The sequence below is a fragment of the Leuciscus leuciscus genome (assembly GCF_965113295.1).
Source record: "Leuciscus leuciscus genome assembly, chromosome: 2".
Taxonomy (NCBI): domain Eukaryota; kingdom Metazoa; phylum Chordata; class Actinopteri; order Cypriniformes; family Leuciscidae; genus Leuciscus; species Leuciscus leuciscus.
The window spans coordinates 20,265,935-20,289,854 of record NC_138726.1 but is presented as its reverse complement, the minus strand read 5'-3'; the positions used below and the strand labels follow the sequence as shown (position 1 = coordinate 20,289,854).

The 23,920-nt window shown below is 39.4% G+C and overlaps 1 protein-coding gene across 2 annotated transcripts in view; it reads right to left on the bottom strand.

The window, feature by feature from the left end:
* The window catches only part of trmt44 (tRNA methyltransferase 44 homolog), a 188,757-nt gene that overhangs the window by 88,740 nt on the left and 76,097 nt on the right, over positions 1-23,920 (bottom strand). The gene's annotated exons all lie outside the window — the stretch shown is intronic.

The window sequence follows — 23,920 nt, the reverse complement described above, 5'->3', positions numbered from 1 at the left end:
TGTGAAAGACAATATTTATGATCCTCCTCGCATAAAGATTTCTTACACAAAACATGTCTTACAAAATTTAAAATCGATATATTGTTTTATCTGAATGAGTTGTCAGGATGATTTTCACATAGTTTTGGAGCAAATATTCTAGGCTACATGATACAATTTTCAAAAGTCTTGTCAAGAAATAATCAGTATGGGTTTCATGACCTTATTTCAGTGACAATTATTTATTTTATTTTTCACAAACCACGCATAAACGTCATTATCTCAAAACTACAAACTTTCACATACATGCTGATATTATTGTAGCAGAGTTTGTGCTGAATACAGTGTAATCAGACTTTAGCCATGAAAATGTCACAAGTAACAGAAATAAGCACAAATGTCAGAGCATGTCAGGACATCTCCAGGACCCAGAAAACACCTCAGACCCCAGAGGGTTAAAGGAATACACCAAGGGGCTCGGGGCAATTTGTGGTTCAGATCAGCCCGTAATGCTGGATGTCTTCAGGCATTCAGCATTATGTATATTTCTAATGTCAGGTTTGCATCTTTTCTCTTTATTCCAGAGCATTTGATGTTTTTATTATCTTTGAACTGATTATGTAATTGGCATGATACATTTACCTGACTAATAATACATTTTTACATTTGTATTTATTCTGACTTACTCTGAAATTATTAACTTTAGTAGATTACGCTGTATCCATTGTTTTCTGCAAATCTGCGTCAGATTAGTGACGGACTGGAGTCCAGTTTAGAGTGGAGCATAGGGCACACCAACTGCGATTTTAGAGTTCCGGCTTATATTTGGCACTAATTCAAGTGTACCTGGTTTGTAAAGACAAAAAGGAATTTCCATTTAGGACAGCCAAATGTTGCTCGACCAACCTAAATGGTCTAACCTCTGTTTATTGTAATGTTACTCTAGTTAAGTGTACGTGGGAAACCATGGCATGACCAAACCCAAGCTTACTATCAGAGAAGTAATATTGGTCGGCTTATATCTGTAGTAGTGGCCATGACCTTCGACCTCCAGACCTTTGATTTTGCTCCTGTCTGCGGATTGACTGCTCCTGTCTGCCTTGCTGCTGGTCTGTGTCTGTAAGCTCCGTATAGCCTTCTGTCTTGATATTTTAGATAGTCTAATATTGCCTATCACATTAATCTGACATTGCTAACTTATCTAAATCGTTATCGCTAGCACAACACGCTAGTATCTCGCTAGCCTGTTAAGCTGCCATCCGTGCTTGCCGTCTTTTCTCTCACGTCACTTGCACTTCATGTTACATGTATAGTATAGCATTCTCTGTCAGCAATGAAGGATTTACATGTGATAAATGCAGGGAGATAGTCAGGCTGACGGAAAAGATTTCAGAACTAGAGACACGCATCCAAACTTTAATCGAGGATTGTAAGAGTGCAAGGGCTTTAGATACTACTTTGGTTGCGACTAGCTTAGTGAACTCTGTACATTGTTTGGTTCCGGCTGTAGAGCCCGTGCAGCAGGGCAACTGGGTGACCGTGAGATGCTGTAGTCGCGGGACAAAACATCGCTCTTTTGTTCTGATTACAACATACAACACTAAACAGGTTCTCCTAGGGGTGTGCGATATGACGATTTTTGATCGTGGACGATTAAAATGTCTCCACGATCTGCTTTTGAAGAAATATCGTAGTATCGCGCATTCTCAGTTGCTGTTCTGGCGCCTCTGTCCCAACATACTGAACAACGCGACGTATATTCAGATCAAATGTTAACGCAGCGGAACGGGACACTGCAGTTCACAAAAGTTCATAATTTGCATGTGCTTTAATGCCTTGTCGGTTAAACATTTAATTTGCGTGCTGATGTGCTGTTCTAACGTGTGCGTTTCTCAGCGCGTACATGCGAAGATCACATGCACTAAAAGCCTGTCTACCAGCGCCTGGATACTGGACTAAGTTATCTTTCGAGTCTTATTGCGCTAATACTGTCAAATACACACAAGGTTTACATAAAGTCGGTGATGTCTAAAGTGAAAGCAAACTTGAGAAAATTTAGAGAAAATCTGCTTGTCAAATGCGTGTATAAAAAAAAAAGACGCGTCGCGTGCAGCTCTTAAAGGGATAGTTCACTTTGAAATTAATTTTTGGTATGTTTTAGCTTACCTCAAGGGCATCCAAGATGTAGGTGTCTTTTTTTCCGCAGTAGTTTCAGTTTTATACGCTGCCATGTCGAAGTGATCTGATCTGACGTGTACGCAGACTGGTGCATAGATATATACACACTAGATGTCGCCTTGTCTACGGCAGTTCATTGGAACGAATGTCTTAAAGGCGACATCTAGTGTATATATCTATGCACCAGTCTGCGTACACGTCAGATCAGATCACTTCGACATGGCTGCGTATAAAAGGTAAAAACGATATAAATACTGTTCGTTTTCTCACACAAACCGCTCGTTTCGTGTCTTAGGCCATCAATGTGTACTTACGATGGGGAATTGTTTAATTTGGACGACGGGGAATTGTTTTAATTTGGACTCTGTGCTTGTGTTTTGAGATAATGACCATAGACCTGCATTATATGACTGACAGACAAGAACGGTTTGACCTAAAAATATAAAAATTGAAACTACTGCGGAAAAAAAGACACCTACATCTTGGATGCCCTTGAGGTAAGCTAAAACATACCAAAAATGTATTTCAAAGTGAACTATCCCTTTAAAGAGACAGTAGTAAAAGTAAACACGCTGCCGCTTGTCCTTAAAGGGATAGTTCACCCAAAAATAAAAATTCTCATTATTTACGCACTCTAATGTTGTTCCAAACCTGTATTAATTTCCTTCTAGTATTTTCTAATATTTTTCTAAAATTCATATTTTGAAGAATGTGGCTATCCAAACAGTAGCTGGTCCCCATTGACTTCCATAGGAGAAAAATATACTATGGAAGTCACATTCTTCCAAATAACTTTTATTTTCAACAGAAGAAAGAAACTTATTCAAGTTTAAAACAACTTGAGAGAGTAAATTATGACAATTTGAATTTTTAGGAGAACTATCCCTTTAATGTTAATAAAACAAAAAAATGCAAAGAGAAAATCACTCACTGCTCTTGACTGATAACTTTAATAGTAGCTTTAATAAGTATCAATTTATAATTTATACAGTGAAGTCTATGTTTTTTTTTATTTTCATATTTGTTCATTTAATTACTTTCTTCAATGCTACTGTTAAATACACCCTACTGTAGCTGAAAACAAAGCACTGTTTATTTAATTTGTATATTAAGTTGTGTATGTGTAATGTGTATCTTTGATCTTAATATTTAATAACAAAGAAAATAATGACAAATATTTTTTTTTATCTTCGCCCCTGTCTGCCATTCTTTTTTATTTTAGATTTTGTTACCTAAGGCTTTGTTTTTAAAATATGGACATTAGCTTGGGCTGTAATGCTCAGTCACAAAATAGTAAAACCAACATAAAAAAGAATCGTGATAAAATCGTGAATCGTGATTTTCCTGAAAAAAATCGTGATATGATATTTTTGCTATATCGCCCACCCCTAGGTTCTCCCCACTCAGTGAAACACCCACTGAGAATCCTGTTGAATGTGCCCTAGTTATTGGTGATTCTATTACACGGAACGTGAAAATAGAGACACCAGCCACCAGAGTCACATGTTTGCCGAGAGTCAGAGCGCCTGACATCAAAGCAAATTTAAAAGTGCTGGCTAATGCTAATCGTAAATTCTCAAAGGCACGTCAGCACTAATGATGTTCGACTTCGCCAGTCAGAGATCACCAAAATTAACGTTAAAGAGGTGTGTGAACTCGCAAGTACAATGTCAGGCACAGTAATTTGCTCTGGCCCCCTTCCTGTTCGCAGGAGTGATGAGTTACTTAGTAGACTGTCCTCACTCAATGGCTGGCTGTCTAAGTGGTGTCCGCAAAATAATATAGAATTCATAGACAATTGGAAAAAAAATTGGGGCCAGACCTGACCTTATCGGAAACTGTCGTTGGACCAGTTGGGCAGGCCTTACAAAGTGATTGTTCAGATGGATGTGCAGTTCAAAAAGGTAATTATGAAGTGGCTAGAGATTCTGCAGAATAATAGTTACATACTGGGAACATGAAGAGTATACACCAGGATGTATTAGTGTTAATGACAAATAATAATAATAATAATAATAATATAAATATAGCTGCAAGCAGCAATTAACGGGGTTCAAGCATTTAAGACCTTCATGCCAACTATGCTAAGCCGAACCGAAACGTAGGCCTGAAACCATAAAATATCTGTGATGGAGAATACACAAATTATATAAATCTATAGTGCCAGTGCACCCTAGTGTTGTTACGATACTAGAATTTCTAACTTCGATACGATACCTTGAAAAATATCGATATTCGATACCATTTTCGATTCCACGGAGAAAAAAACTGCCACAATATTAAGTTTTTTTTTATTTTTTATTTTTTTTACTTAAAGCTAAATATAACAAGTCTAGAACATGACAATGAGGTATATTTTACATGAACAAAAATGTCCTGAGGGAGTGCACTTGTTCAAAAGCATAAATGCTGGTTAATACTTTAACATTATTTGATGAACAGATTTAAATGCAAACATGCGTGCATCACACGCGAAAACATTGCTCACTGGATCATGAAGTCAAGTGAAGTCAAGTCACCTTTATTTATATAGTGCTTTTAACAATACAGATTGTGTCAAATCACTTAACAGTATCAAATTGGAGGATAGAGTGTCAGTAATGTATAATAATAAGATTAAACATTAAATTTTCAGTTAAAGGCATTTCATTATTGAATTCAGAGATGTCATTGTCTAGCTCAGTTGATAATCGCTAATGAAGGCAAATTGCAGAATTAAATACTTTTTTGAATAAAGTTAAATAAGCACAAGTTAATTTACATTTGACCACAGTTAAAATATTTACTTGTCTAAGATTCCTCAGTCAGATTATATTAACTTTAAGAATTACGGTGAAAAAACGAGACAACACACACTCATATCAACAACAATACTAGGCCATCTTGGTTAATGTTTCAGAAATATTAAAATGAGAAGAGTTACCAACCTCTCGAAATTATTTATATAGATCCGGGTGTCGGTCTTTCAGGTACTTTGCTATATTAGGCCCCGATCACACCTAACGCGTTTTTCAGGTTCGAAAACACGAGGCACACAGCACTTACCATCACACAGAACGAGCAGTGCGCTGCGTTTTTTATGTTGCTAGGCAACCACTGAAACAGCTGTCCTGTCAGTCAAGTAAAATCAGCCTTTTATTAACTTTATTTACTTTCTGTTAACATTGTGGTAGTTACGGTTTGTGAAGTCGTTAAGCTCCTGGTAACCCGCGAGAGCACCACAAGTTTATCATCGCACTCTCTGGGCGTTCAAGCAACTAGCTTTCAACACTAAAACGGAAGGCCCGCGAGGCGCAGCAGGCGCATAAACAGCACGCAGAACGCTCGCTGGAAACCAATTGAAAATAGGTGCCTCTCACTGCAAAAAACGCGTCAGGTGTGATCGGCCCCATTTACTTCACTTTTGCTATTTAATCAGAGCGAATGAGACGAGTGCGCGTGTGGTGTTTGTCAACACGCCTTTGGAGAGAAGTGAAAGTGACAGCTCGGCTAGTATCGATACTTCGGGAAATTAGTATTGGTACCTTTCAGATATTTCAGTATCGATATTTATCGAAATATCTTTATTTTTGACAACACTAGTGCACCCTAATTCTTTGAAAAAAATTATGGTTTTAAACATTTGTTTATCAGCCAATGCTGGATAATGATACAGATTAGATTAAAAAGATTTCTTGTCCCTCTTGTGGACAACAGTAGTATTAAAGTGCACCTATTATGACTTTTCACAAGATGTAAAATAAGTCTCTGATGTCCCCAGAGTGCAGAGGTGTGGACTCGAGTCATGTGACTTGGACTCGAGTCATGAATTTGATGACTTCAGACTCGACTCGACAAAATGTACAAAGTCTTGCAACTCGACTTGGACTTTAACATCAATGACTCGTGACTTTACTTGGACTTGCGCCTTTTGACTCGAGAAGACTTGCTACTTCCCATGAAAACCAAAAAAAAATAAAAAAAAAATAAATAAAAAAAAAATCACACGGCCGCGCCGCTCTCAGTGTATCTGCATCTGTGAAAAAAAGTGCACCACCTGTATGCATGCAGAGAGCGCGCGCGCTGCCTGCACGACATCCAATCACTGTAGTCCCACGTTTTGATTCGACAGCAAAGACAACCACTGAAGCGCAACAAGTAACAACGCGCCAGTTGGCAAAATGATACCAAAGATAGTTTCGTTTGGCTATAAAAATTACGAGGTAGTCAACAAAAAACGAGTTGCAATTTGCAAAACATGCGGGTCGAAGATTACAGACGGAGCTGCCACAACGTCCAACTTTGTTCGACACCTGAAGTTGCACAAAGAAAGGTAAGTTTTGAACGAATGCTAAGCACCTTATCGGATGTACCGTAACTTACTATAGCTGCAGCATATTTACTGTATCAACGAGACAGTAAACGCACGTCTCCCTTGCTGGTTCATGCTAACAAAAATAGGGATTTTTAAACCCGGATTATATGAGGTAACGTTACATGAGTGTAACACACTCAGATGGAAAACCTCGCCAACATCATGTCAACGTCCGTTTTAAAGTACAATTTCTACCTTGCTGCTAGACGGATAAACACAAATGTATATCTCAGTCTCTCCAGCACACATGAGACAAAAACAGGCCTTCCAGTTTTACTCTTTCAATTATTCAGTTTCAGAGTTGCTGGTGTGCTGCCTCATTGAGGTCGTTTATGTAATTTTGGTTAATCACAACTAAGCTGAATTGTATGGAAGCTTATGTGTAGCAATATTCAATTTGAAATGTAATATGCAAAATGGCAATGCATTTCTGTATTTAAATTTGAATTTCCCCATACATTTGTGCAATGTGTGGTGCAAAATGAAAATTAAATTATATAATATACATTTGCCATTTCATACACTAGTTTTAATATGTAAATTGAATAATAATTTTAACGCTTTATAAGTTGTAAAATTAAAATGTATTACAGAAATTATTAGATATGTTTAACATATTCAAGCAAAAACTGTAGCAAAATTGTAATTTAAATGTAATTTTTTTTCTTAATTGCATTTACACTCACAGGTAAGACACTTGTGATTTGCATTTCCATTAAGTGTCCCGCAATGAATGTAGCAAAATTCAATGTGCAATTTGAAAATGCATTCTGAGCCGATCATGTGCCCGTCCCGCCCTGTCAATCATTGCGTGAAGTTTGCCCCTCCCCCACCCAGTGCAAAACGTCGGCAAAATAGGCTCAATCGTTTTTACTTCGTTTGTGTTAACTAATTGGAATAATAATATTAACTAATGGGAATATTGTTTAGCTTATTTTTGGTTTAATTTGGTTTACTTTAGTTATTTAATTTATTCAATTATTTTGTTTTGCTATACTTTTCATGCCAACTTACCATGGCCCCCCTAGCACCCCCTCGCGGCACCCAGGGGTCCCCGTCCCCACTTTGAAAACCACTGCTATAAAGCATATGACTTCAGTTTCTTGAGGGAAAGGGCTTTCTTATGACTTTTTTTGAAGCAGTGAAAATATTCTTAATATTGCATACACTGAAACTGATATGTATTATCGTATATACCGTAGTGTACAATAGACAATGAATATTAACACAACAACATTGATATGAGTAAAGAATAGTTTCAAATACAACATGTGTGGCTATAAGGGATTTTCTGACATCTGTTTCATATTCTTCTCTGTTACAGGTATGAAGAATACCAGATGAACAAAAGCATCGTAGATGAACCACAACAGCCTTCAATCTCACAATTCCTGGACACTCGTGTAGGGCGTTACAGCATGAGCCACCCACAGCAGAAGGCCATCTCCAATGCGATACTGTCTGACTTGATTATTGACTGCAATTTTCCTCTGTCAATTGTGGAAAATAAGAGCTTTCGTCACTTTCTGGCTGTGCTGGACAGCAAGTATACCCCAGTCTGTCGCCGAACGCTGACCACAAAAACAGAGAGCCTTGCTGAGGAGAGACGTTTAAAGTTAAAAACTCAATTGAGCAACACTGACTATGTTTCAGTCACTGTGGACATTTGGTCTGATCGAAAGATGAGGGGATTCCTTGGTGTCACTGTGCACTGGATGGAGAGAGATGCAGAGAGGGTACAGCTAAAGACTAATCTCTTGGCCTGCAACCGCTTCAAAGGCTCTCACACAGCGGAGCGCATCTGTGACCAATTTGAGGCAATATGTGATGAATACAACATCAAAGCTAAATTGGACTATATCATTAGTGACAATGCTGCTAACATGCGCAAGGCATTTACGGTCTGCTTCCCCAGCGAACAGGAGGAAGATGATGATGCTGGAGATAATCTTGATGATCCTGAGCTATGGCATGACTTAACCCTAGAAGACCAGCAAACCGTCGATGCTGCTATGGCAAAGAAACAGCGCCTGCAGTGTTTTGCACACACATTGCAGCTGGTTGTGGGAGACGGTTTGAAAGAAACAAAAGTGGCATGTCCTTCTCTCTCCAAGTTATCAAAACTTAGCTCCCTGCTCCACACAAGCACAACGTTTAAAGACATCTTCGATGGTGAATTTGGGGAGCACAGAGGCATCCCTGCTGCAGTGAGCACGAGGTGGAATTCCACACTGCGGCAGGTGAAAGCAGTCCTTCATTGTGATCAGCAAAAGCTCTGTGCAGTTCTTGAGAAGGCCGGGCATAAAGAACTGTCATTCACACCACGAGAGTGGAATCTGCTGAAGGAGTTGGTGGACATTTTGAAACCGTTCGGAGAAGCAACTGATTTGACACAGGGGGAGAAAGTCATTACAATCAGTGCAGTTGTTCCATCCGTCTTGTCCCTCAAATCACCATCTTGAGAAGCTGAAGCCTCAAGTTCGTTTCCTGAGCGGCCTGGTCAGAGGTCTGCAGGCATCCCTGAAAAAAAGATTTCTTGGGATCTTCATTAATGTGAAGATGGCCCAGTCTCAAGAAGGGATCACTGCCCCCTTTTCAGACACAGTCTATCTGAAAGCAGCTGCCTTGGATCCAGCCTTTTGTCTGCTGTGGATTGAGCCCCATGTGCTGGTCAACCGTGACATCAAGGCAGAGGTGGCACAACGAGTTAAAGGTAAATATTATTGACTTGCAATGCAACTTAAATGCAACATAAAATAATTTGATCTTAATCTGATCTAGGATCTAATGTGATATTAATCTGACTTTAACAATAATAACAATTTTCAGTCTTGCACAGTATCATCAACATCAGTAATGGTAATAAGGGCTCTTTTGTTTCTACTGTTGTGACACGTTTTTTTTTAAGAATTGATCCTGCAAGATGCTGCAGAGACGGAGCAACCTGTGCCTGTGACGATGCCTGCTGAAGAAGACATGGAAGGAGAAGGGCTGTTTGCTGCATACCATAAGAGGCAGAAAAGGGATGTTGGGACCCCACCAGCAGTACAGCTAAGTCACTACATTGACATGGCAGAAGGACAGAATGCCCTTTTGTTCTGGGCACTGAACAGTAAGACTCTTCCTTCACTCTTTCAAGTAGCCATCCGAGTCTTGGCAGTGCCTGCTTCTAGTGCTCCAGTGGAGCGAGTTTTCAGCCATGGTGGCATCATTCTGCGTCCCCATCGCGCACAAATGACTGACAGACTTTTGGCCAATTTGATCTTTTGCAAATGCAATGCAGTATAGGGGCCTCCCTCCACCTGTCCACAGCACGCATGCGCACACACACTCACTCTCTGCTCATCACCTGTCCACCGTCTCTCTCTCTCTCTCTCTCTCTCTCTTATTATCAGGTTGGTCCAGTTTTTCAGAAGTCATAATTTTGAGGAGTGAGGATTTTATTGATGACATGTTTAAGTTAAGGCTTAAGTTTTGTTTAAGTTAGCCTTAAGTTTAGACTAAAATGACCCATGTCTATTTGAAAGTTAAACTGTTTTGCAATATGAGGTCAATACAATACAGGACTGAAGCTGCTGTGCATTGTTCTAGTGCAATATGCTGCTGAAATACAAGCATATTTTCTCTCTCTCTCTCTCTCTCTCTCTCTCTCTCTCTCTCTCTCTATAAATATATATATATATATATATTATATTTTATCACGTTGGTCCAGTTTTTCAGAAGTGATCATTTTGAGGAGTGAGGATTTTATTGATGACATGTTTAAGTTAAGGCTTAAGTTTTGTTTAAGTTTAGGCTAAAATGACCCATGTCTATTTGAAAGTTAAACTGTTTTGCAATATGAGGTCAATACAATACAGGACTGAAGCTGCTGTGCATTGTTCTAGTGCAATATGCTGCTGAAATACAATAATTTGTGAAAATAAAATTTTCTGTTTTTTACTGTATTTGATTAATGTCATTATATAAAAAGAGGTTTAAATAAATACAAATCTTACAGACATACATGATTGAGGGTTGAGGGTTGTGAAAAGACAACGCCTTCCCCCCAGACCGCCACTCCGGGCTGCCCAGTTTGGTTTAGGGAAGCCGCAGGGATGCACTGGCCGGCGCATGTTTTTGATGAGACTGATCCACCCCTTCCGCTATTTCTTATTCATACTACCTTCTTCCTCCCCCACCAGCCGCCAGCTCTCCAGTCCGACTAGTGTTGAATCTTATGAGAGAAAACACGAGGCGAGGGAGGGTGGCGAGACTGCGTCAGCCTCCCTCAGGAGCCAACTTGGCATCCTTTTCGCTCCCTCACTCAATTCCCACCCGGAATTCCTGGTCTAGAACCAAGTGAGGCAGTGTCTCCTAAACCATGACGACCCAATACTCGAAACTAAAATGGTAGGACTTTGGACTCGACTTGAGACTTGTTGGCTTTGACTTTTGACTCGACTCGGGACTTGCCTCATCTTTGACTCGACTTGACTCGGGACTCGAGGGCAAAGACTTGAGACTTACTTGTGACTTGCATAACAATGACTTTGTCCCACCTCTGCCAGAGTGTGTATGTTAAGTTTTAGCTCAAAATACTGTAGCACAAAGCAGATGGTCAGTTTTCTGCTATTTGATTAAATTACTGGATTCCAATCAACAAACACAGGCTCTGTTGTTCCTGGACTGTGACGCCGAGCAAACGGCGTCTAACATTTGCATAAATCATTGATTGCCGATCTGAGAACACAGATCTCTTCTTCCTGAGTAAACAAAAACCATTCTGTTTTACTGCTCTGCTGGGATCTGCTGACCCCCCGGGATTTCCCAACACGTATTCAACACTTCAGAACAACAAAACATTGTTTAACCAGATGTTCGAAGATGTGCCCACTGTTAATCTCATCAGTTCAAGAGAATACGCACACACATACGAAATTCCCCTGAGTCAAAGAGCAAAAGTTCACCACGTGGTGCGAACTTTGAATGAACTGCAAATGACTCTGCACGCACAAACACACACACACAAACGCAGAGACACTCTCATCCCTGACCACGTGTGGTCAAAATTACCCTTTAAAATGTATGAAATGTATTTCTTGTTGTGTTTCATGATCCCCATACCAAAATTACTATAACTATAAGCTTTATTGGTATTTAATCAATTTGATGTGCATGTAATCACGAAAAATCATGTATCTGCTGGTTAATAGCTCACAGAATTATCATTCATGCTATTGTTTTATTCCGAAGAACCCAACGGTGTCGAATCCGTAACACAAAGTTCAACCTGATGCATTCCGTCATTAATACCAGTTTATGAATGTACTAGAAATAAGTTCTGTCTCCGCTAACATCATTTCCAGGAGGCAGAACTTCGCAAACAAAGAAGTTTACCGCCACGCGTCCTCCCAAATGATTGGCTCATACACGTGAGGAGGCGTGACTTTGGCAGCTTCAAAACACGGCGCCGCACGCTCCTCTATGCAGTTGTACGCCAGAGAGAAACCGACTCCTTCACCACCAACTCCAACGGGAGTTTTCGTTTTGTTTTCTAATTTCTTAAATCGAAGTCTTTTCTTTTTATCTACCTCAGTTTGATAATTGTCCGTCGTTCAGTTTATACACGAACGAAACGAACTTAAGACTAAGCATCTTTTGTACGCGCTGCAGCCGAGTTTATCATTTCGTCTACCTCCACCCGGAAGAAACGTGGGACACGTGGTTACAACATCCGTGCAAACCAGCCGCACAAAAATCGGCCACTTCAAGCAAGTAACGTAATCTTAATATCGCAAATCTGAAAAGAAAGTGCTGTTTTAAGGTTGTCTAGAACTTCTTAAAGCCTTTGGGTCTTTTGAAGTAACTGATTGAACTGTTTTTGCCCTGAGAAGATTTCACTTTCACTTTTACCCTCTCTCCCTCTCTCTCTCTTCTCTCTCTCTCCAATATTTCGTATGATCATCAATTTTGTATTGTTTGTTTTTGTTATGCATATTTACTCCTGCGTGTTTTTAAGTAGTATACGTAATCCTTAGTTTGTTTTATTAAACTCTATAATCTTTGAGTTGAATCTCTCATTTGTCCCATAAACTGAAGTCCCTGCAAATGTCGATCTAAGCTAAAAACTCTACTTGGTTTATATACTAAAATATCTAAGTGCCTTACACGAAAATATCAGTCCTTGTGGCCAGAGGAAGGTTATTTTCGTCGTTTACAGGCCGATAAAATCTGATAAGAAAGTCTTGCATCCAGTTCGCTAACGGACGGATTGCGCAATAACTGAATGTAAATTACATGAAATTTACCCAGACAATTGAAATAACTGTACCGACCTATATGAATGTTTACTACGAGCAATCGTGTTAATTATTCATATGCGGTGAGGTTTAGACTATTCCCTATTTTTAGATAATTTAATTTGTGTATGCAAATATATACATATTCATCTTCTTATGAATATTACCATCATTTGAGTTAATAATTCCCCCAAACAACTCAATGTTGCTACAATACCCAACAGATAATTTTTTACAGCATGTTTAAATTGTCATTTTTTGGGGCTCAGAAAAATGCACTGTTTTAGTGTGTATCCCTTTAACCCCCTGAGGTCTACGGTATCGCCGGTGATACCAGCTCGCTTTTTTTTTATCAATGTAAAAGAAACTCATAAATACTCTGTTGACTTTGATTTTCCATAGGAGTTTCATACATCAATCGATTCTGTTAAATGTGTATTATTTTTGTGTATACTCACAATAAAAACAAAGTGTTGTGCTTTTTGCCAAATAAAGAAAAATAAACACGAAGCGAGTTCTGCCTTCTCTCTGCCAGTGAAGTCCATTCTGAAACGCGTCCGAAAATGAACAATAACTGAGCGAATACTCAGTCAAACAGGCATACAGACACACAGGCATGAAGCTTGAATTCTCTTCTTTTAAATGAAGTAATTTATATAAAAAACAAATATTCTCATCTTGTGAAATCTGTATTAAAAGAGAGCGATTCCAGTCGAGCTCATCTCATCTCATTACGTTACGTTATAATCGGCCACGCCCACGGAGAGCGCGCGCTATTCAAACGCAAATGACTGAGACGATCCCATACAAACTGTGAACGCCCACATATCAGCTCGAGAAAACACATCAAGTTTATTCAGATAAGTGTAGTTGTCTACACTGTCTCGCAGCGCTGTGAGGAATAATAATAATGGAAAACTTACCTCAGAAGTGCTGGTATTTCGAGGAGCAACGGATGGAATAATGTAGTAAGTTTTTATTTTTTCATTCTCAAGTAAATCGCGTTTCTGTGTGAATGAATGAACGGCAGAGATGCGCTGTTTACCACAACTCGCAAAAATACGGTTTAAATTTGAATTGCGTTTCTGTGTGTGAATAAATGATCTGCTTTTAGCAAACTATTTTGCTATACTGAGTAAAATCGATTGAAATATGTTGAAATAAAATGTATTTGTATAAGCAACGTATTAAACTACAAATTAACATTTATATTCCTTATAATAAAAACGAAAGACCTATGTTACAGACATATGAAAGACAACATTTCGTTGATTAGTTTTGGATAGATTACACATTTTTACTGTAAAATATCTGCCACCTCAAATAAGCTTTTGTTTGCCAATTTTTGCTAATATGTTAAATATAGTATGTTTTGTCAATGTAGGCTATATTCGAAGTTTGAAATATGTATGATAAAATGTATACTTTAGTTTTTACAAAGAAAGATTACACTTCAATTGTTGTTGTAATTGTAACCTTTTTAATAAAAAAATATATATTTACAAGGTAGATGTAAACAAATTTTAAAAGGTAAATATAAGCATTTTCTTTAAATAATTTTTATTGTGTTTTATTATTGACAAATTTGGGGAGAGGATACATATTCCAAAACTGAAAATACAGTATGAGTATTAACTGCACAATTAATAGACATGTTTTCCTTGGATATTATACAATTTGCAAGCAAAATTTGTAAAAAAAAATAAAAATTGACATGCTTCCAACTGTGAACCAATTTGGTAGAATATATATATATATATATATATATATATATATATATATATATATATATACTGTATATATATTGCTCTTGCATTCTTTCTTGTGGCTATAGGTGACACACCTGAATGAATGGCTCATTAAGTATGCAGGCCCCATTGTCTCCTGAGGTGTGAACCACTACATATGCATGATGCTGTTGACGCCCCTTGCGCATATTGCCTTTACAAACAAAAAGTGTTTTACAAGATTTAAATCAATGTATTGTGTTATGTGAATGATAAGGGCAGGATGATTTTCACATCATTTTGAAGAAAAAACTCTAGGCAAAGACATCAATTAGTCAAAAGTCTTATTGACACGTATTTAGTATGTGTTTTGTGGCCTTATTTCAGAAACTTTAGTTTTTAGTTTTTTCAATAACCATGCATAAACATTATTCTCTCAAAAATACAAACATGTACATGCATGTTGCTCACATATTATGGTAGCCCTGTTTGTGCTAAATAGAGTGTAATTATACCTTTGCCATTAATATGTTTATAAGCAACTGAAAAAAGCACAAATGTCAGGGCATGTCAGAACATCTCAAGGACCCCAAAAACCCCTCAGACCTCAGAGGGTTAAATGCAAATTAACTGCTGCTGCCGGCCCAGGGGGCGGAGCCTCACGAGCTCGCGCTCAGAGCCAGGACAATCTCATCAGAACAGAAACTCTCAGTTGCGGTGTTCATTTCGACTCGGAGTCGGACAATAATGCCCACAGAGCCAGAGAATATATGCTGTATGGAGATAGAACAGGTATAGTTTAGTTTAATTATGGTTATAATTTACTTGTCAACTGCTTTTAACCACTATTAATACAAGCCTGCTGTAGCAGACCCTGTCCGAATGATGACCAAAATATACTGACGAGTTCAGTGAAGTTTATTGTACATCACACAAAAGATGAAGCGTTAGTATTACTCCAGAGAATCACAGTAAGAGCTGAATAACACAGTATAAGAAGTGAGCATTAAAGTCTTATCCATAAACTCTCTCTCTCTCCCTTTCATTATCAACAAAATACACAGCGAAGTACACAAAACACTTGTTACAACTAACAGTAAACAAATATAAACACACCTTTTCAGTGGGTGCTAAATAAACTGGTAAACCTTATATCCGTAAAATGACTCGATGAGCTGTCATAAAGAGCGCGCTCTCACTTTCATTTCTGCCGTGGTCAGTAACGTTAGGACTGTCGCTCTGAAGACCGTAAGCTGGATCACAAACAGTACAGATCCATCCTCGAGTAACAACGAGAGTAAATGAAGACTGCTATGTTCATTCTTACATCCAACAACAACACACCTCAATCGCTTAGGAGATATTCTTGTCTACAGCTGCTCAAGCGTCGAAACAATGGCGGACTCTGTGCCCAGCTCACTCAGGGCGGGTCTATGCTCAAACTGCAGTGTCAATCAACAGTCGTGGGAGGGGCCTGTGCAATTCTACGTCACATTGCATAGAATCTTAGAACAGCTCATTCTGAGACAGTGCTTATGATTTATTGAGATTGTAAAAAAAACACTGGGTGGATTTTTATCATTCTAGGGTGGTTTTGCTCACACACTGCCAACACACATTTATGTTCAAACACCATGTAAAAGTTAATTTTGCATAATAGGTGCCCTTTAAAGGCTTCATATATTCAGTTGAAATGTTTGATAGAATGTACTGTGAGCCCCCCTAGCATCAGAAATCCTTGAAACCTGCCATGTTTCTTCAAAATCAGTTGTTCTCCATATCTAGGGCGGCAGTGGCTCAGTGGTTCATGTAGATTGTCTACAAACCGGAAGGTTGGTGGTTCAATCCCCGGTTCCACCTGACCAAGTGTCGAAGTGTCCATGAGCAAGACACCTAACCCCAGCTGCTCCCGACGAGCTGGGTGGCGCCTTGCATGGCTGACACCGCCGTCGGTGTATGAATGTGTGAGTGAATGGGTGAATGTGAGGCTATATGTAAAGCGCTTTGGTGGCCATAGGTCTGTGAAAGCGCTATATAAATGCAGTCCATTTACCATCTACACAGTTTTGTGAAGTTTCTACCTTGTGCACACAATATATAGGCATGTTACTCACAATGGGCCATACCAGAAATACATAAATTGTATCTGCTAAACGGTTTCATCGATTTAATTTCTTTTGACAACTTTTTGCCATGAGGGTCCCTAGATGATGTATGTGAAGTTGAGCAAAATCGGCCTATGAGGAGTTCGAAAAAGTAGAGTTTTCAAATAATCTCAAATATTTAACAAATGATTTGATTGACAACAGCGGTTCTTGTAGCCAAGTTGTTCAGTATGCGGAGATCTATCAAATAATATGCATATTGTGTGGATGTGAGAAACACCACGTGATTACAGAGACATAAAACTCGTTAGCGCCATCTAGTGGTCGATTTCTTTCAAAATTCTGACAGACCTCTAGGGCCATGAGTGGGTATAGGCCTCTGTTAACCTTGTCTAATACGTGCTCAAACTTCACTGGCTAATGGCAGCCATGTTTTTCGAGATACGCCAATGTCCTCATAGAAAGGCATAGCACCCTGGACAAAGACACTGCATGCCCATTTTCAAGTCAATCGGACTAACGGTAGCGTAGTTATAAGCTGTTTTATGCCTTTTTCGTATTATAGCGCCACCAAGTGGTGAATCGCTGCTGATTTTTTTGTGTGACCACAAAATGAGCTCGTACATGAGTATAACAAGTTTGGTGAAAATATCTCAATGCTTTCAAGAGTTATAGCCATTTTAGTGAAAGTGGCCCCGCCTACTTCAAACGTTTTGGCGTCCCATGGCGAGCGTGAATCACCGATCGTAATTCTTTTGACAACATTTTGCCATGAGGGTCCCTTGATGATGCATGACAAGTTTCAAGTGAATTTGACAAACGGACTATGAGGAGTATGAAAAAGTAGATTTTTCGGAAAATTCTAAATGGCGGGAAAATTTGCAATGCACTTGAGTATACGATAAACGGTGTAGGAGTTATGATAGGTTTCGCGTTGTTGATCGCTGTAGCGCCACCTATTGTTTATCGCTGTAGCACCACCTATCGCCACCCCTTCGTGCTTGAACCCCTAATAATAAAAATCCTAACAATTACAATAGGTGTTCAGCACTTCGTGCTTGAACCCCTAATAATAATAAAAATCCTAACAATTACAATAGGTGTTCAGCACTTTGTGCTTGAACCCCTAATAATAATAATAAAAATCCTAACAATTACAATAGGTGTTCAGCACTTCATGCTTGAACCCCTAAAAATCCTAACAATTACAATAGGTTTTCAGCACTTCGTCCTTGAACCCCTAATAAGAACGCCAACGATTACAATAGGTGCCTACGCACATTCTGTGCTTGGCCCCTAATAAGAACGCGAACGGAAACAATAGGTGCCTCCACACCTTCCATGCTTGGCCCCCAATAATAAGAACGCTAACGATTTCAAGAGGTGCCTACTAGGGGTGTCAAAATTAATCGTTTCTACGATGCATCGCGATGCAGACGAGGACGATTCGGTATCGGTTCAGTAATAGACCATAACCGGTTATAATGTACTGACGCTTTTCTTACGTCATTTGTCGCGTACGTGCTTTGTTGCGGTAGCATACAATGGCAGAGGGAGGTGAGACGCGAGTGAGAGAAAATTAAAAATGCTCCAACTACTTTAAAAGCCAACATCTGGGCACATTTCGGCTTTTATGAACAACGTGGTAAGCACGACCTGCAGAAGACACGCGCTGTGTGTGCTCATGTCACGCACAAATAGAATATGCAGGAGGTAATACCACTAACTTGATAAACCACGTTAGCCGTTTTCACCCCGAGCTGTTATCGCCCGGCAGAGTCTGACTGCTTAGAGTAAGTGGATGAGCTCTGTCACCCGAATCCGCAGCCAAAAACAAATCACCCACCCGCCCCAATAACTTTCTCTGATTTAAGTATCCGCACCCGATGGTCAAATTACAATTATTCTGTGTTGTTACGCGTGATTATAAATGGATGATCATCACTTTCAACAGCGGACTCGGCGACGGTTGATGCGCGCATCTTTAATGGTAACATAATACACTGATTAATGAGCGCTGCTTTTAAATGAACATTTCTTTAAAACAAAATTTATTTGACAGATTTTCCTTTTCTTAGTGTCATAAACAAGCTTTAATCCCTTGAAACTTAAACTGGAATGTCACTGTTTCTGTCACTGCAACTTCCCGAACAGGCGAGCACATGCGCGCACACATCACTTTTGAAGTAAAATTTAAAATTGAGGATGCGGTGCATCGTGATATCGAATTGAACCGGATCGATGACATAATAATCATAATCGAACCGAACCGTGAGACCAGTGTCGGTTCACACCCCTAGTGCCTACGCACTTTCAGTGCTTGGCCCCTAATAATAATAATAATAAGAAGAAGAAGAACACCAACAAATACAATAGGTGCCTCCCCACCTTCGGTGCTTTGCCCCTAATAAGTATAGCTGCAAATAGCGATACTGGGCCAAGCCCTGAGAGGGCAGCAACAGCAGTGCAGAGCCAGAAGAGCAAAAACAGCAGAAATATAATGTACATAAACAAGGTTCAGATGTACAGGTAGGATGAACTCAAAATTAACAGAAGTTCAGAAGAAAATGAACACAGAATGAACAAAAACATACTCATTTCTAATCCAAGAGGAAGAAAGATTAGTACATACTTACCCACATTTTTAAGTAATCGAAATGTAAGAACATAGCACTAAATTTTATAGTGCTAATTTTAAGTTCTACCACACAGGAATCGAACCCACAATCTCTGTGACAGGTGCCTGTCACTCATCTCGTTGCGCCACTGAGAAGACATGCGTTCACAAAGATGCCGAAGTTCCATAGTTCAAGTGAGAACCAACTCAAAATTAAGAATTTGTACATTTTGTATTCAGATGAGACAATTTTTTGGTGTTCACACTTGGCATGTTTAGTTAGATTGAAACGAACCCTGATGCGACTGCTCTGTTAGTCCGGTAAATTTGAATAATTGTGAACGCTGCCATCCGAACCCTGGTGTGCACCAAACAAGTGGAGCGAGACCGCTCTAACTCTGGTGCAGTTTGAATTATATATGAACGCAAAACGGACTAAAAACATGTAAACGAACCAAAAACAGGAAGATGAGACCCTTGAGACATGAAACATGTTTTTTTCTCATCATAGTCGTGATCACAGTTCTGTACAGGTGTCAGAACTACCTCAACTCACAGCATATCGTTTGTGTGTGTGACGAATCCCTCCTACCACTGTTTTGACTCCTTTCACATTTTATAAGCTCTTCACGAGTTTTCAGCTGGTCAAAATGCCATTATATGCATTATGCATGCTACGCACATACAACGAGCGCATTTATCCAAGCACACAGCATTTATTTTGGATGTTAGGTAAATTCCTTCTCAAAAGAGTAAATACATCATAAAAGCTGACCAATCAGGTTGTGAACGAATCACATTCAACGTATTGCCTTAAAGGGGACATATCATGAAAATCTGTTTAAGTGCTGTTGTATTACAAATTTATTAAATTAAGTTAGGTTTAAGACTTTGATTTTCTAGCTAGAGACTCCGGCCAGTCCTGTTTTCTCTATTGTGTTTTAAATGAGTCTCACCTTTCGGAGCCCAAATGGCTTTCGGAGCTCCTGGCTCAGACGCTGAATCGTTAGGTTGATTGGATTAGCTGTAGGGGAGATTTTCACCTTTTGTCTTTATTGGCTCTGGGATGGCTCTTGGAACCAGAGTTCCTGGCCAGTATCAGCATTTGAATAGTTACGCTGATTCAATTGGACTGGTAGCGCTCTCAGAGTAGGGTGTGTTCCTACTTCATTTGCATGCTTTGCTCAGAGTCTCCGCCTCTATGTAATCCCTCCCCCTTGGAATGTATATAACTACAATGCATACTGTATTAGATTTAGATTGTTGGATGACTGCAGCAACGTACAGCGAAGTTCTCAATAAAGAATAACTTCTGTTTGAACGCGATCCCAACGTCTCCTGGTCTGCTTTGAAGAAGGAAAAAGTTCCCTACAGTGCTATAATAGGGTCCCCTGTGCATCTATCAACTCTGAAAACATTAAAGGGTCATGAAACCCCCCTCTTTCAGCTCAAGTCTAGCTCACAATCTTTTTGAAAAATGCAACTTAAATGGGCGTGGATGGCTGTGAGAAGAAGGGAGGAGAGTGGCTGTGGTATGGAACGGCAGGGGAGAGGGGAGAGGGGAGAGGGGAAACTGTCATCGCCAGTGGCCCATGCATATCGACTGTCACTAAAAATCAGTGGTAAAACGTGAGGAAATGCTAGATTTTTTTTATAGCTGGCAAAATTAAAGTCTAATGAAATACACTGACACCTTATTTTTGTCCTTTCAAAAGTAACTGAATGCCCTGCTACATATATTAGCCTACTACAGTAATTAGGGGCCAAGCCCCGAAGGGGATAGCCCCTATTGTATCCGTTAGTTTTCTTATTATTAGGGGCCAAGCCCCGAAGGGGATAGCCCCTATTGTATCTGTTAGTTTTCTTATTGTTATTAGGGGCCAAGCCCTGAAAGGGCTTAAGCCCCTATTGTATCTGTTAGTTTTCTTATTATTATTAGGGGCCAAGCCCCGCAGGGGATAGCCCCTATTGTATCTGTTAGTTTTCTTATTGTTATTATTCTTCCCAGTGGAAGTCTATGGCAGCCCTATGAACTGTACATAGGAAAATTATGAAATTTGGCACACTTGTAGTGATGGCCCTGAATAGTAAATGTAGCAATTTTTGAGTCTCTAGGACCAACTCTATAGCGCCACCACCACTTCAAAAAATCAACATTTAAATGGTTATAACTTTTGAACCCTTTGATTTAGAGAAATAAAACTTAGAACACCTGATTCCTCTCATCATGCTGATTACAATCAATAGCTTACATTAAGACTCCGCCCATTACAGTAGTGGCCATTTTGAAAAGTACAGTATTCAGTTTTTTCGCTACTCCTCCTTCAAAATTTCTCCATTTTTGTCCAAAATGTGCTCAAATGATCTTTGGACTGAGCCACACAGAAATGAGTGAACAGATTTTTTTTATTCATCTTTGTTCTAAAGTTATGGTGTCGCAAACTTAACAAGGTCGACCCAAAATTGGTTAAGAGGCTGTATCTCGGCCAAAGTTTGATCAATCGAAACGAAAATTGGTTTGCTTCATCGGAAGCAGGGTCTGAGGGTCCATGCCAAAGTTGGGAACAGCGCCACCTACGGGTCATGAGATATGAAAAATTGATATTTTGGTCAATAACTTTTGAACAGTTTGTCAGAAAATCATAAATGTGGTATCTATGGATTCCTTGGGTCATGCCGAATCCTGGATTTTGCCAGGATTGGATGTACCACGTGTCCGCCATTTTGAATTTTGTCATAATTTCAATAACTTTTAAACTATTTGACATATCTTCACAAAATTTAGTATGGATCATCGACACAATGTCCTGAAGGTAAAACGCCACCTAGTGTTCCAGAGATATAAGGTCTTTTGCAAAAACGCTTATAACTCTTGAAAACATTGTTCAAATTTTGATTTCTTTATGTCATTATGTTCCTTGGCTTATGCCGATTCCGACGGTATCTCATTTGTCATTTTCCAACAATGTGACTGTCCGCCATATTGGAGCAAATGAAAAACAGTTTTTTTGCTACTCCTCCTTCAAATTTTGCTCAATTTTTCCCAAAATTTTATCAGATGTTCTTTGGACCAAGCCGCACATAAATGACTGAACAGATTTTTGATATTCGCTACCGTTCCCAAGATATTCATCTCCGAAGTTGACCTAGCCTGTGTTTGTTGCCTTATGCTAGTTAGCTTAGCATAATAATTGGTTAGCATGCTAACCAGATGCCATTCTTTCTAATGTGGCTCTTCAGCTATCAGGATAACCATAAGCTACATTAGCATTAAGCTAGCTTAGCATGCTAATCTCGTTAACATTATTTTGTGTGCTTATTCTTACACTGAAGCCTCTCCTCTGCAGCTTTGAAAGTTGCTGCTGCTTCACGGCTTGGCCCCTGTATCGCCGCTTGCAGCTATATTTAGGGGCCAAGCCCCGAAGGGGCAAGGCACCTATTGTATCTGTTAGTTTTCTTATTATTATTAGGGGCCAAGCCCCGAAGGGGCAAGGCACCTATTGTATCTGTTAGTTTTCTTATTAGGGGCCAAGCCCCGAAGGGGCAAGGCACCTATTGTATCTGTTAGTTTTCTTATTATTATTATTATTATTATTATTATTCCGTAAATGGAAGTCTATGGCAGCCCTATGAACCGTACATAGGAAAATGATGAAATTTGGTACACTTCTAGTGATGCTAATGAATAGTAATTGGACCAATTTTTGAGCCTCTAGGACCAACTCTATAGCGCCACCACCAGTTCAAAATTTCAAAATTTAAATGGTTATAACTTTTGAACCCTTTGATTTAGAGACATGAAACTTAGTACATCTGATTCCTCTCATCACCGTGATCACAACTAATACCTTACATTAAGACTCCGCCCATTACAGTAGTGGCCATTTTGAAAAGTACAGTATTCAGTTTTTTCGCTACTCCTCCTTCAAAATTTGTCCAATTTTCTCCAAAATTTGTTCAAATGATCTTTGGACTGAGCCGCACACAAATGACTGAACAGATTTTTTTTATTCATCTTTGTTCAAAAGTTATGTTGTCGCAAACTTAACAAAGTCGACACAAAATTGGTTTAGAGCAGTGGTTCCCAATTCCAGTCCTCGTGACCCACTGCTCTGCACATTTTGTATGTCTCCCTTATTTAACACACCTGAACCAGATCATCAGCTCATTAGGAGAGACTCCATGAACTGAACTGAGTGTGTCAGATAAGAGAGACCTACAAAATGAGCAGAGCAGTGGGTCACGAGGACTGGAATTGGGAACCACTGGTTTAGAGGCTGTATCTCGGCCAAAGTTTGATCAATCGAAACGAAAATTGGTTTGCTTCATCGGAAGCATGGTCTGAGGGTCCATGCCAAAGTTGGGAATAGCGCCACCTACGGGTCATGAGATATGAAAAATTGCTATTTTGGTCAATAACTTTTGAACAGTTTGTCAGAAAATAATAAATGTGGTATCTATGGATTCCTTGGGTCATACCGAATCCGTGGATACCGATTTTACCAGGATGAGATTTACCACGTGTCCGCCATTTTGAATTTTGTCACAATTTGCAATAACTTTTAAACTATTTGACATATCTTCACAAAAATTGTTAGGGATGATCGACACCATGTCCTGAAGGTACCTGAGAAGTTTGAACACAGCGCCACCTAGTGTTCCAGAGGTATAAGGTATTT